Source organism: Panthera leo, chromosome C2 (assembly GCF_018350215.1).
Source record: "Panthera leo isolate Ple1 chromosome C2, P.leo_Ple1_pat1.1, whole genome shotgun sequence".
NCBI classification, from domain to species: domain Eukaryota; kingdom Metazoa; phylum Chordata; class Mammalia; order Carnivora; family Felidae; genus Panthera; species Panthera leo.
This window is the reverse complement of record NC_056687.1, coordinates 57,377,777-57,392,146: the sequence shown is the minus strand read 5'-3', so window position 1 is coordinate 57,392,146 and position 14,370 is coordinate 57,377,777. Positions and strand designations below refer to the sequence as shown.

At 39.3% G+C, this 14,370-nt stretch overlaps 2 pseudogenes; both read right to left on the bottom strand.

Moving 5' to 3' along the window:
* Nucleotides 1-5,546: 5,546 nt before the first annotated feature.
* LOC122230345 lies at nucleotides 5,547-8,941 on the bottom strand (annotated as a pseudogene).
* Nucleotides 8,942-9,254: 313 nt separating this feature from the next.
* Nucleotides 9,255-14,370, bottom strand: part of LOC122229272 — a 28,948-nt pseudogene continuing 23,832 nt past the window's right edge.

Here is a 14,370-nt window from a genome sequence, read left to right as displayed (position 1 = left end):
AATGAAAACTCCACTCTATAGGTGAGGATTTTTGTCTGTTTTGTGTTCTGACATCCCAGGACACTGCCTGGCATTTAATAAAAATTTGCTAAATGAGTGAATGAATCAGTTTTACAAAAAAAAGTCCTTCAGGTATGCAAAAGAGAGACACAGGAAAGAGAAGTCCCTACTAGGGTGCTCTATCTGGGAAAATAGAAGTGTAATTTTAATCAGGGCCTTTTGAAGATATTTCTGCTCTCTTTGTTGACCATCCCACAAGAGTGACTTTGGATCTTCAAGCCACATAGGTCCATCCTTTGCAGCCCTTTTAGATGGTCTGGTTTACCCACATAAGCCTATGTGGGTGTTATGCCAAAAGCCACCCCATCACTAAAACCTCTGCAGATTAGAGATTTCCACACTCTAGTGCCAAACCATAATAGTTTTCAATGGACTTTCTCTCAGATGATTCTTGAAAGCTCAGTACTAGATGATTCAGCTCAGAATATTATAACAAAATATGATAGACTCTGTAGTTTAAACAACAGACATTTATTTCTCCCAGTTCTGGGCTGGAAAATGTAAGATCAAGGTGCTGGTGAGGTAGGTTTCATTCTAAATCCTTTTCTCTTGGGTTGCAGGTGGTTGCCATCTAGCTGTGCACTCGTAGGACCTCTTCATTGTGTGCTTGAAGTGGAGGGAGCAAGCCCTCTGGCATTTCTTCTTATAACAGTGCTAATCCCATCGTCAGAGCCCTACCTATAAGACCCCATCTAACCCCAATTACCTCCCAAAGGACCCATTTGTAAATACTATCACATTGAGGTTAGAGCTTCAACACATGAATTTCAGGGGGACAAAAACATTCAGTCCAGAACACTGAGAGATCAGGACCCTGAGATCTACAGCCCTGAGTATGGAAAGCGTCGGGGAACATTTTCTATACCCTTCTCTTCTAGCTCACCAGCCAGATTATCTGGCCTAAAATAATAATCTCTCCCCCTACCCAACCCTTGGAGGAGAAAGCCAGAAGAACTGCTGTAGGTAAAGGCACTGTTGGTCCTCATTTTCTTTCCACTCACTGAGACTATTACTTTTTTTTTTAATTTAAGAAAGTTTTAAGGATTTTTTTTTTTTTTTTTTTTTTAGGCAATAATGAGAAACTGGAGTTTCCACTTTTGTTTAGGACATAGAAAACCACACAAAATGTCACCCCGCCCCCCCCATACTAACAACAGGAATAACCCGGACAGTCTTAAAAAGTATATCTTTTCTTAAATTTAAACTTCAGACAACTGAAGTTGCAAGGCAGCTGGCTGCCCTGAACTGAATCTCAAAGAGCAACAAACCCTTCCAAGGAGAGATAGGACACACAAACTCCTTCACCTTTAGCAGAGCCTGGGATGAAGACATGGACTTTGTGTAAGCAGGTGAGAAGAAATTAGTTAAAATGTCAACAAATTCCCATGGGCCAAGGGTGGGCTATGATGGCAGTTTAGAACAATTGAAAGCCCCATTCACAAGGGAAGTTCTCGCTGATTTGCACACTCTTTTCCATGACCTTACCCTGGATGCTCACAAGAAAGATTGGTCAGGGCAGAAGACCAGAGAGAGCTGTCCTTGGATCCTCAGAAATAAGGAGATGTCTGGTTGTCATGGGGATAGAGGCAGGAACAGGGAAAGGGCCCACCCCAAGGTCCAGGTGCACAGACTCTGCCTGACACTGGGGCTGGACTAGGAGAATCAAGAACCACCTCCAGTCTCCAGTGGGAGCCTAGCATCAAATAATAAGCAGCAATAGTCTACTGCTGACAGAGAGGTAAGAAAGAGCTTAGAGAGAAATGCTCTTGGAGGCACAGGCACGCACGGACTGATGAAACCTGAGGGATGGAACAGGAACACTGAGAAAAGCCAACATGCCTCCCTGGCCCTGAAGGCCTCACATCAAAGCATAAACCCACCACTGGAAGAATATGAAGACATGTGCCTTGAGATGATAAAAATGAAGCTCAAACAGGACTTTGACATGGGTTGTAAAAGGGTTGAGAAAGCATATACTTGACAGTCTACCTTTTCAATCTTTCTTGCCTTACACCTGGCTCAACACTTTGATCTTAGGAGAATGAGTGTTTGAGATTTTCCATGGCTCCATTGTTGGCAGCCACAGAGCAGTGAGAGCCTTCCCAAAGAGTGGCTCAAGTGGTGCAGGTGACTAGGAGGTGCAGGACTGTCCTTGGTCCTCAGTGCTATCATAAACTGTGACATTCTAGAATCCCAAATCAAACTTTGTGAGTGGTTATTTGTTCTGCCCACATGAGGGGAAGAATCTAATATTGGGAGCCCTGTGTCTGCTCCTGCTCGTTGCTGTGGCTGTTGTGGTTTGATTTTGGATCCACCTGTTGGTCCTTGCACCACTATTCATGCCAGCGCAGCCAGACTAAGTGGCTATAGCCAGGGTGAATTATAGGAAAATTCATTTACCATTGTTCCCAGTGGAATATTTTTTTTCAACTATCACACGCTGGAAAACATGTACAGGCAATTTGGCTTTATGAAACTTCTGCTAGGAAAATCAATGCAACATCGATGATGTTAAATGTTAAGGTTAGTTTTTAAAAATAATATTTCCCTAGATTCTCCAGCACATTCTCTAGGAATTCTTCTATGAGTTCTGTAAACATTCACAAGAGGCTATAGAATAGTTGAAGATACAATTCATTTTCCAAGGTCAAATTTACTTCTTGGAAGGCCTTCTATATTCTGCATGTGAACATAATTGCACAATTAGGAAACAGCCTCAAATATGTTGATTACAATATAATTTCCATCACTTCACACATGAATTGCTCAAGATTTAAACTTCAAATTTAAATACAACACATATTCAGAAGAGACAAAAAAGTAACATTTACTCATACTGTTCCTCAAAATTTCAAATAATATGTTGATGACTGAATCAAACTTGGAATTCACGATTACCTCGAATGTGTACAGATATAATTTTTCTTAAAAAAGCAACAAATACCTAAAAACAACAACTGTTTTCTACCTAAATAATGAGTTAAAATAATTTAACAATTTGGTTTGTTTAGAAACTGTAACATATGCCTGTAATATGAAAAGTAGAAAAAAAAAGCCTTAATCTCATCTCAATTCCCTTCATATTCTGGAGGAGCTGAAAAAAAAGATAATATAAGCCAGTTATAACATTTCTTTTGTTTGTAGGTGATGATGATCCTAAAAATAAAGGCAATTGCTACCTATGTTAGAACTGTAGTGTAGGAATCTGAGGATATGTCAGTATTCCAGTAAACAGTAAGAGGGATAAAAGAGAGAAAAGCCCAAGGCATGGGTTCCTGCTATCTGTCTTCCTATCTTCAGATATAAGCTTTTGCAAAACAAAAGTGGGTGGGATTATGTCTTTTTCATGTCCTCCTGAGGGCACAGAAGATCTTTTTAATGTCATTTTGGTTTTTTTCTTTTAAAGATGGTCCTGGATCTTCCTTTTATTGTATTAATTTGTGGAAGAATGTAGCAGGCACTTGGATCAATTTGCTGGGGGCCCACGTAGTAGTTTAGAGCTAGCCCTTGTGACAAAGACTGTTTGCTTCAAGAATTAGTTTGTTACACACTTTCTGAATTGGGAGAATTCAATTTTATTCCAATGTATTTCGAACATCTACCAAATTCTGCTTACAGTTTTTCTTAGGTCTCTTTTTTTTGCATTTTTATTGAGCTTTCTTTCTTTGTTTTTCTGAGCATGAGTTATACATGTTCATTATAGAAAATCTAAATATCACAGAAATATGTCTCCTATAAGCTTTCCCAAAGACGTTAGTTTAGACCAATAGACTTTTCATTCTGTAACCTAACACAGTCTAATGATAGTCTGTGTTATGGAGAAAAAAAATACTTTAGAAAATTAGAATGTAGTTAGGTTGTTCAGAAATTGCCACAAGATATGTGGACCTAAAGTTTAATAAATCTCCTATGTTCCTTCTTAGACCTCATTCTGAGTCTATTCTCTTCTTATAAATTATGATACCACCATTTTCAATACAGTGTAAAAAATACCTCCAAGCTCAACTCAAAGATCTAATGTCATTGTCAGTAGTTCCCCCAAAGAAATTCACTTTGTTTGAATTTAGATTTAGATTTTGGATTCTGAAAGATATTTTAGTTTGCCTTCCAAATAATGAACAAATATAGGGACCAAAAAGAAGGCCTCAGAATTGAAAATGTTTGGGTAAATATCATTAGTTTACAACTTACTAAGGTTGGTTAAATAATGTTTAAATAAATTGCATTTAGTAGTTTTATTATACTGCTAATATTCAGTAACACATTACCTATCTGGCATTTAGTTAACCAGCAACCTTAACCCTTCAGAACATAGCTTGAAACCAAAAATAAAACCAAAATAGATCACAAGAACAAAAGTTCTCATTCCTCATGTAGAAGGTCTCCCAGGTCCTCCTTCAAAGTCAATTTGCTCTTATGTAGGACATAATTTTATTAAGTTTTATATATGATTTTAATAAGCTTGGCTATCAGGTTTATGACCATCTTCAAGGTTAGAAGAATCACATTAGGAGAAGGGAGAGTTGCTTCTCCATTCAAAGACATCAGCAACCGTGAGAAGTAGGAACTATGAACTTGAAGACAAAGGGAAAAGAATTAAAACAAAATCTATAAATAAAAGACCTAATTTTTCAAAGATTTCAGTTTAGGTTTGGAATAACAGCTCCTTAAATGGTCTATTGTATGCCCTATGAATCACAAAAATCTCCCTTACACACCCAATGTCTTTAAAGAACATGTCATCAACCTAGTAAACAATACTTTGCTCTTCTTTGAGGATAGAAGGTCTCTTCAGACCTCTTTCAGTGGTAGGTAGTATGGTCCTACTCTGATCTCCTATGGGTTAGAAGTGGATTGTCTACATTTTTGACCATCTAACCTCCTTATAACCAGCACCACCACTCCTTCACATTCCTTCTCACTTAGAGCCTAGGCTATCTAGCTATTAGCATGATATGGTATAAAGGACACTAACTCTATAGTCAAAGAGACACAGTTTTGAATCCAGCCCTGCCATTGACAAATTCTATAACCTGGGATGAATTACTTAGGCTCTATGATTTCAGTTTAATCATCTGTGAATGATTTTGATCATCTGTGAATGAGGATGAGGGAATACTATCATAGGGGTATTGTGAAAACTGAATATGAAAATGCCTAACTATGCATACTATATAATAAGTGTTCATTATTGCTATTACCAACTAGCTACCCTCACTCTTCTCTAGTAATCCTCAACTGCTGAATTTCTGATGATTGCACAATCATAGAAAGCTTTGGTACCTGGCTTGTTGGTTCTTTGTCAGTGCTTGACATCGTCCATTCAATATCCCTACCTCATTATTACTTTGCTACTTTTCAGCAGCCCCTTGTCAGGGGCTGACTTGTGCCTTGGTAGTGGATCTATCATCTCATTGTTTCCCAGATCGGCTGTATATCTGAGATGTTAAATTCTAAGGTGTGCTTTGTTTTGTTATTGTCTTCTTTTCCTCTACTTCTTTTTCTTCTTGCATCTATATTTGCTTCTACAAATAGAGTCCAAAAACTTTAGCCCAATAACTGCTTAATTGTCTTCTATTATATAAAGTCCACTTTCTTACTTTCTTCTCCTATCCAGTCTACACCTGGTGACTCAAGGCTTCAAGCATTCATACAGTACTCTCTTCTCTCTTGCCCCTTGTCCTTCCAATGTACCCCTCTAAAATTTCCTTATCTATGTGCAACCTAGCTTTTCTGTTCATACAAGTCCTTTATGAGATATATTTGTTGAAAATATTTTCTCAATCTATGTTCTGCTTAATCATTTTCTTAAATTGTGTCTTTGGATGAACAGAAGGTTTTAATTATGAAGTCCAATCACCAAAATTTCTTGTATGGCTGGTGCTTTCTGTGTCCTGAGAAATTGTTGCTTACTTCATAGTCATGAAGAATTTCTCATATATTTTCATTGGAAGTTTAGCTTTTACATTTAGGTCAGAAATCCATCTCCAATTAATCATTGTGTATTGTGTGACATAGGCGAAAAGGTCCATTTATTTTTTTCATATAGTTACCCAGATCTGTTGGAAGACTTTTCTGCCCCCACTGAATTGTTTGGTACCTTTATGGAAAGCAGTTGCTCAAATGTGTGTATCTCTTTATTGATGGCATATTCTACTACATTAATTTATTTGCCTTTCTTTATGCCAATACTATTGTTAAAAAACACATCTCTGTAGATCCCTTGTAAATTCTCATGTCTTGTGAGCAGAGGTACTAATGATCTTTGCTCTGGATTACTTTTTCAAAGATATTTATATAGAAAATAGTCTTTAAAAACAGAAATAATGTCACCCTCCAGAATAAAAGGAAGGCTTGTTTATTGCCTATTATTATAAATATAATAAAGATCATGTTTCCCTCGTAGGCAAAGGTCAGGCAGGCTCACTGTCTAATATTAAAATATTTGGGTTCCCTAAAGTCGGGATTCCTCTCCTGTACTGGACTCTATTGTGTGTTCAGTTAGCATCTGACACTTTTTGTGTCATTCTGTGGGAACTGGTGCTCAGTGAACTGACACTAATGCTGATAATCTGGCTATAACTATTGCCATGAGTAATAAGGTCCTTTATCTCTGATCCTGGAGTGTTAGGTCTTCTGCCAGCATCCTCGAAAACTGGCAGGCTACGGGTCCAGCATATGCTCTGTCTTGGTGAACTTTCTATGTGGATTTGTAAAGAATGTATATTTTCCCATTGTTGGATGCAGTATTTTATAAAATCAATTAATTTAAGTTGGTAACTACTGTTTAAATCTTGCACATGCTTATTTTCTTTCCAACTATTTGTTCTATCAAAGACTTAAGGAGAAATTTCAAGGATCTCATTCTCTACTCTGTCTATTTCTATTTCATTCAGTTTTTGCTTTGTGTATTTTGAACCTATGTTAATAGGTGCATACGCATTAATGACTGTTGTGTTTTTTTAACAAATTGATTTGTTTTTAAACTATGACATGTCCATCTATACCTGTGGTAATATTTCTTTTTTTAATGTTTATTTTTGAGAGATAAAGATAGAGATAAAGATAAAGAGAGAGAGAGAGAGAGAGAGTATAAGCAAGGGAGGGGAAGAGAGCAAGATGATAAAGGATATGAAGCAGGCCCTGTATTGACAGCAGACATCCTGATGTGGGGCTTGAACTCATGAACCATGAGATCATGACCTGAGCCAAAGTCAGGCGCCTAACTGACTGAGCCACCCAGGTGCCCCAATATTTCTTGTCCTCATGTCTATTTTGTCTGCTAATTACATAGCCACTTAAACTTAAAATCTCCAATGGCTCCAAATAACCTTCATAATAAATGTCAAACTCTTAATCTTGGCATTCAAAATTCTTATTATCTGATTTATGTCTACCTCTCCATCATTAAATGTCTTACAGTTCTGCCACCTTAACCCATTGTAGTGACAAAACAACTTCTTTGAGTTCTTAAAATTCTCCATGCTCTTCCCTTTTCTCTAGCTGGCTAACTTCTCTTTATCTTTAGAAATCACCTGTTTTGGGGAAACTTCTCCCAACCCCTCTCCCAAAGCACACATCCTGGCTTTGAATTAGGTGCTCCATTTCTGAGCTCTTACAATACCTTGTGGCTATCTATGACTATAGCATAGTTATTATAAAGTTGCTTTATAAGTTTAATTCTCTTGTCTATCTCTCATATCATAGTGTAAGTTCATCAAGAAAAGGAGTTTTCCTCTCATCGAGGTACCCAATAAATGCTTATTGAAAGAACGAATAGAGCATGATCCATTACTCACAGAGAGGACCATAGATCATTAAAAATATTTTATTTTTTAATTAAAAATTGTATTTACTTAGAAGCATTCAGAATGTCAACAAAACAGCTACAACTTTTTTTTTTTGCCATTACAGAGTAGTATTCAGTTAACAGAACAATAATTATTTCACATAAGCTGCATCAGAGACAACTGAAGATGAAAAAACTACCATCCCCATATATAACTAATTTGTGCTGTGCACTAACAAGAACCTGCTTTAAATTCCCATGCCAATTTACAACCTGCATACTGTACCAGGCAAGGTTAGTGACTTTTGACAATACTACCAGGACAGGGCTATCTAAAGACACATTCCACAGTGTGTTAGCTATACAAAAAAAAAAAAAAAAAAAGACACGGTACAACTTAAAAAACAAATCTTACATAGCCTTACATTTTAATTTTTTTTTTCTTTAAAAGGAGCTGTGCACAGGGGGGTTAAATGCTTTATAGACAAGAAAAAAAAAACTGCTCTAGAACCAACTTATTCACCATCATTGTCTTCATCTTCCTGGTCCTCCTCCTTTTTCTTCTTTTTTTTTGCTTTTTGCTTTTTTTGGCTTGACAACTCCCTTTGTAGCCTCAGGCTTTTCTTTAGCTCAGTATGCAGCAATATCCTTAGCCTTCTTTTCATAAGGCTGCTCATCATCTGCGGCAGAGTTATTCCACATCTCTCCCAGTTTCTTTGCAACATCACCAATGGATAGGCCAGAGTGTTCTCCTTTGATTTGGGGGCAATACTCAGAACAAAACAAGAAAAAGGCTGAAGGAAATCTCTTGGGAGCAATGGGATCCTTAAACTTCTTTTTTGTTTCCCCTTTAGGGGGGATATAAGTTTTCATTTCTTTTTCGTAATGGGCCTTGTCCGCCTTTGCCATGTCTTTAAATTTTCCTTTCTCTTTAGCAGACCTGGTCTTGCACCTCTCTGAGCACTTCTCAAAAAACTCTCAGAAGCCGACTGGAGCATCTGGATGCTTCTTGTGCTCCTCTAGGCAAGTTTGCACAAAGAATGCATATGATGACATTTTGCCTGTTGGCTTCTTAGGATCTCCTTTGCCCATATTAAATTATTTTCCTTAGAGAGGCACAGAGTCACCTAGTGCTGGTCTGGCTCTCACTTGTCCCATTGCTGTCTCTGTGGAGTTAAATGTACTGTAATGGGTGTAAGAGTGGGAGCCAAATGCAACCTCCAAAAAGATTTTAAATTATATTTCATGTGCTCTATTTAAGAAGGCATGAAAGTACATAATATGGCTTAAAAATGCTATCATAGAGGTATATCATGTCCAAAATGCTTAACATTTTTTACATGATGCGCATCCTCAGAAAGGCAGAAAACTTGTTACTTGAAGTAAAACAAGTTTGAAGGTTTGTTATGATTCATTATTAGCTCCGTGTTTTTAATAACAATGCAAACAGCCATTTGTTCCCCCCAGCCAAACAGCAGGTTTATTAGTGATGCTGGATTCTGTACACATTGTGCAGCGTGCACGCAAGCATTCCGTCGGGAGTCTCTCCGGCGGGAGGGACGACACTGGAGTGGTATAAATGAAGCTTTGGTGTGCAGGTTTTCAGGAGAGAGCACAGGTTAACACTGCAAGACGAACGCTTCACACAACACCAGCTCACAACGTGGATTGGGTTTTTGGCCAAGGGGGTAAATTTGAAGGGACTAGACACTGGGGCCACCGCAGACCCGACTTGGGACCGGGCGCCTAGGGCTGGGGCTCTGCCGGGCCCTGTCGTTTTGCCTTCATCTGCAGGTACTGCCCTTTGCCTTGCTCAAAACGCTTCTTCTTGTCCCTGGTCTCGGGCACGAGCTGGGGTACCAGCAGTGACTTGTTCTCCTGGCTCAGGCACATGTAGGTGAAGAAGGCACTGGCAGCCCGGTAGTGCTTCTGTGAGTTGTCCATCACCGGGTTGGCGTCCACCAACACCTCGATTTTCACGGACCTGTTGCTCGTGAATGTCATGTGCCCAGAGATGGTAATGATGCACTCTTTTCTGAGCTTGTCGTGTAAGTTAATGGCGTCCACAAACGCAGTGACTATGTTGGTCTTGCAGTGATGTGTGGCCACAATCCTGGCCATCTCGTCCACGAGCTTCATGGTGACATCTCCATGCATAAAGCCGTGCAGGGTGCAGTAGGAAGGCCCCACCGGGTGGATCAAGCTGGACTGGCTGTAGCTGACCGTGTCCGGCTCTGGGTTCAGGACAGGCTGGACGACATCTCCCTTCCTCTACTTGGTCTGCATGCGCTCCAGCTTCTGGGACTTGTACCGCTTCCGGCCCTCCTACTCCTGCTCCAGTCGGGGATACATGACTGGAGGCACCTCCAGGACCTCCAGGACCTTGTCCACATTCTTCAGTGACAGGGGCACGTACCACAGGGTGGCCTTGTTGGTCAGCTTTTTAGTACCTGTGAGGATGTTTTCAGACATCACGTTGACCTGGACTTTCATGGAATGCTTGGGGGTGGAGGTGATACCTGCGTATAAGTGCACCATCTCGCGGATGCACAAGGGCGACAGAAGTCGGTGCGCTCCATCCGGGCCAGGGCGGCCACGCGGCTGTTACAGTCCCGGGTGCTGACAATGGCCCCTGCCTCCTCCCTCACCTTCAGGATGGTTCCACTGTGGACACTGCCAGCCACACTGACACCATCCGGCCGCGTGATGGGGCAGACCTAGATGGAGGACTAGATGGTCTCCGCGGCAGGACCCGACATGCTGGCCCCGTTGGCGAACAGCTGAAGGAGAACCCAGGTGTCTGGCAGGCCTGGCGCGGAATGAACGACCCCGGGCGGCGCCCTGGAGGGGGAGGGCCAAAGACGCCATTTTTTAATATACAGAATAAAAGAAAACAAGATAACCTATCAGACACAATTCCAAAATACTGGCTACGTTTCTCCTGAAGAAGTCTGTCAAAATGTCTCTTCACCTAAATGTACCCCTTAAAGACAGGCAGGTTCCTGGCTTTTTGACCAGGGACTAGCAAGTCCTGACCCACTGACTGCTACTTCTGTTGTAGAAGTTAGTAATAGTCTCCATTTGTTACTTGCCATGATCTGGTGCCTTTACTCCTGTCAACAAATGAAGAAGTGAACTGCTTCTTCGGTAGAACTGCTTAGAGGTAGCAGACCAGTATTTAACCTCAGGCCCGTGTGACTAAAGTCTGAAAGTAAACGACCTGGATACCAGACTCTTTCTGTTTTCATGCTGTAGACTGTGGTTAACCTCGACACTAGCCTACTTTTGGTGATAACCATGGATCATAAACACAGAACTTAATGTCAGTATTGTTGCTAGCTGTTTTAGAACAAAGCCTTCTGAATGGCGAATACAACCTCCATATATATTTCTGTTTTCTTATCTGTAACATTTTATTGATAATCATTCCTTACGGGAAGAGTAAAAATTCTCTGTAATAAAAGGAATGTCTGGCATTTGTAAAATATCATAAGACATTTAGAACAAAAACAAATGTCTTATAAATTCGTTTGAGTTGCTTGAAGAAATGTGTAATATTAAGGCAAATTATTAGTGGTTGAAATGTATTTTTCACAAATCCCACCAGTTGTTTTAAGTGCAATCTCACGGTAACAGTTTGTTCAGCCAAGATTAACATAAGCCAATATACACATTTGTAGAAAAATTCAACCCAATTACTTTGAGAAACACTGACATATTTTAGATTAAAATGCCAAAAACTGGAAATTTCTTAATAATTAGTTTCAAAAATGACATTTTTTGGAGAAAAACTGTCCTTAAAAACACCTCCATGCACTTATGTTACATCTACTATGCCACATATTGAGTTACATAAGTGGGCAAAATAAGAAAAGCAACTAATCTCAATAGTTATGGCTCATGTTTTTTTCTAGTTGACATACGAGGCGAGTTGCCTTAAAGGTCATTAGTCATGTGCTCTTGCAGATAAATCTCACAACTGATGCTGTTTAACTTGGCAGGACTATAAAATATTAGAAAGCTGTTATTGAAATTCTGGAAGTTTTTGTCAAGTCCTAAAACTTCAAAAATTGAAACTATTACAAAGATTGTTCATGCTTTTATTTTGTAAAATCAAACTATAGCATCTCCTGGCTTTTTTTTTTTTTTTTTTACCTCCTCAAATACAGCTACAAGCATATCTTTCCTGGTTTATGGAAACACATGTATCCATACGTACCAATTCAATAGGTTTATGTGATTTTTATTGGGACTTTGGGAGAATGGGGAGAAAGCCATCAGAAATACACCTATTATATTATTTTGTATACAGAAGATTAAGGAAAATATAAGACACTGTAGAGCTGAATGAGCAAGTAACAGAACACTTCAGATAAGAATACTAGGCAGGGACTAGCTAAAATTATTATAATTTCAGATGCTGTCTGCATGAAAAATGTAAACCAGTTATTACAGTAAATCAATTAGAGCATTTCAGGAGTTATGTATGCTGATGAGTAGGAGAAGGAACTTTAGGAGTAGATCAACAGAACAAATAGACTTTAACCATCAGTGTAAAACATGTACTGGAATTTGGACTTCTTATTCCATCACAACTTGGTATAATCTTTAAGACATGTAGCTCTTAAGTTCCCTTAGCCTGTGACACAATCTCTCTTCTTCTTAAATACTCAGGAGAAGGGTATTCTGTTGATCAAGATCAAGGTCACATATCACTTAATCCTTCATCTAAATGACCACATTACTTCTTGTCTATACCATTAATTTTTACTGCCTTGTGGCTATTGCTGAACTATTACCTCAAAATGCAATTGAATTCTTACAATTTTTAGGGCAGACACCAAATCCTTTACTGCTTGATATACTCCCCTATGACTAGCATTGTAGATGCACTTTAAAATTCACTGAAACCTGTCAGGTAAACATGGCTGATTGAACAAATGTGTTCATCTCTCCACTTTCTCCCAAATTTCCAACAAAATTACAGGAAGGAATAAAAAAGGTACTGATTTATACAATACAAGATAATGAGAATGGGAGAGAAGACAGCAGTGGACTAGAAAGATAAAAATTGGGGAAATATAGCAAGTGCATGGAAGAAACATTTAATAGTGTAGGGGAGGATGAATCTTAAAAGCAAGCAAAGGGAGGTAACAAAGTGCAAACCTATTCATTTGTCAAACAGTGGAAAGGCTCAGGCATTAGAGGTAACAATTAATCAGAGGAGGGGTATTATGGTCTGAAAGTCTGTGTCCCCACTCCCCAAATTCATCTGTTGAAATCCTAACCCCCAAGGTCACGGTATTAGGAGGCAGGGCCTCTGGGAGGTGATCAAATCATGAGGGTGAAACTGTAATGAATGGGATTAGTGCCCTTATGAAAAATGTCCTAGAAATTCCTTTGTCTCTTCCACCATGTGAGGATACAATGAGAAGTCTGCAACCTGCATCCTGCAATCTGGAAGAGGACTGTTACCAGAATCCAACCATGCTGGTACTCAGCCTCCAGAACCCATGCTGGTGCCCAGCCTCCGGAACTGTGAGCAATACATTTCTGCTGTTAATAAGCCACTCAGTCTATGGTATTTTGTTATATAGCCTGAGTGATGAGGAGTAATGGAGACTAAAAACTAATGAATTGGGTTAAGATACAAATTAGGATTAGACAGTCATCTAGGTACCCCCCTTACCCCATGCAGCATATGCCCACCCTGATGCCACCTCCAGAGGAAATGAAAGGTACTATACATAAGGTACTCTACATAAGGTACTCTATACATCCTGACAAATGTCTTCCTTGTTATCCCTGACCCATTTGGCTCATCCCCCCACCCACAACTCCTCCAGCAACTCTCAGTTGGTGCTCTGCATTTAACTCTCCTATGTTTTGTCCCCCTCCTTGTTTTTTATATTATTTTTGCTTCCCTTCCCTGTGTTCATCTTTTTTGTGTCTGAAAGTCCTCATATGAGTGAAGTCATGTGATATCTGTCTTTCTCTAACTAATTTTGCTTACCATAATACCCTCTAGTTCCATCCACATAGTTGCAAAGGGCAAGATTTCATTCTTTTTGATTGCCAAGCAATACTCCATTGTGTGTATATATATATATATATATATATATATATATATATATATATACCACTTCTTTATCCATTCATCCATTGATGGACATTTGGGCTCTTTCCATACTTTGGCTCTTGTTGATAGCACTACTGTAAATATTGGGGTCCATGTGTCCCTTTGAAACAGCACACCTGTATCCCTTGGATAAATACCTAGTAGTGCAATTGCTGGGTCATAGGGTAGTTCAATTTTTAATTTTTTGAGGAACTTCCATACTGTTTCCCAGAGTGGCTGCACCAGTTTGCATTCCCACCAGCAGTGCAAAAGAGATCCTTTTTCTCCGCATCCTCGCCAACATCTATTGTTGCTTGAGTTGTTAACGTTAGCCATTCTGACTGGTGTGAGATAGTATCTCATTGTGGTTTTAATTTGTGTTTGCCTGATGATGACTGATGTT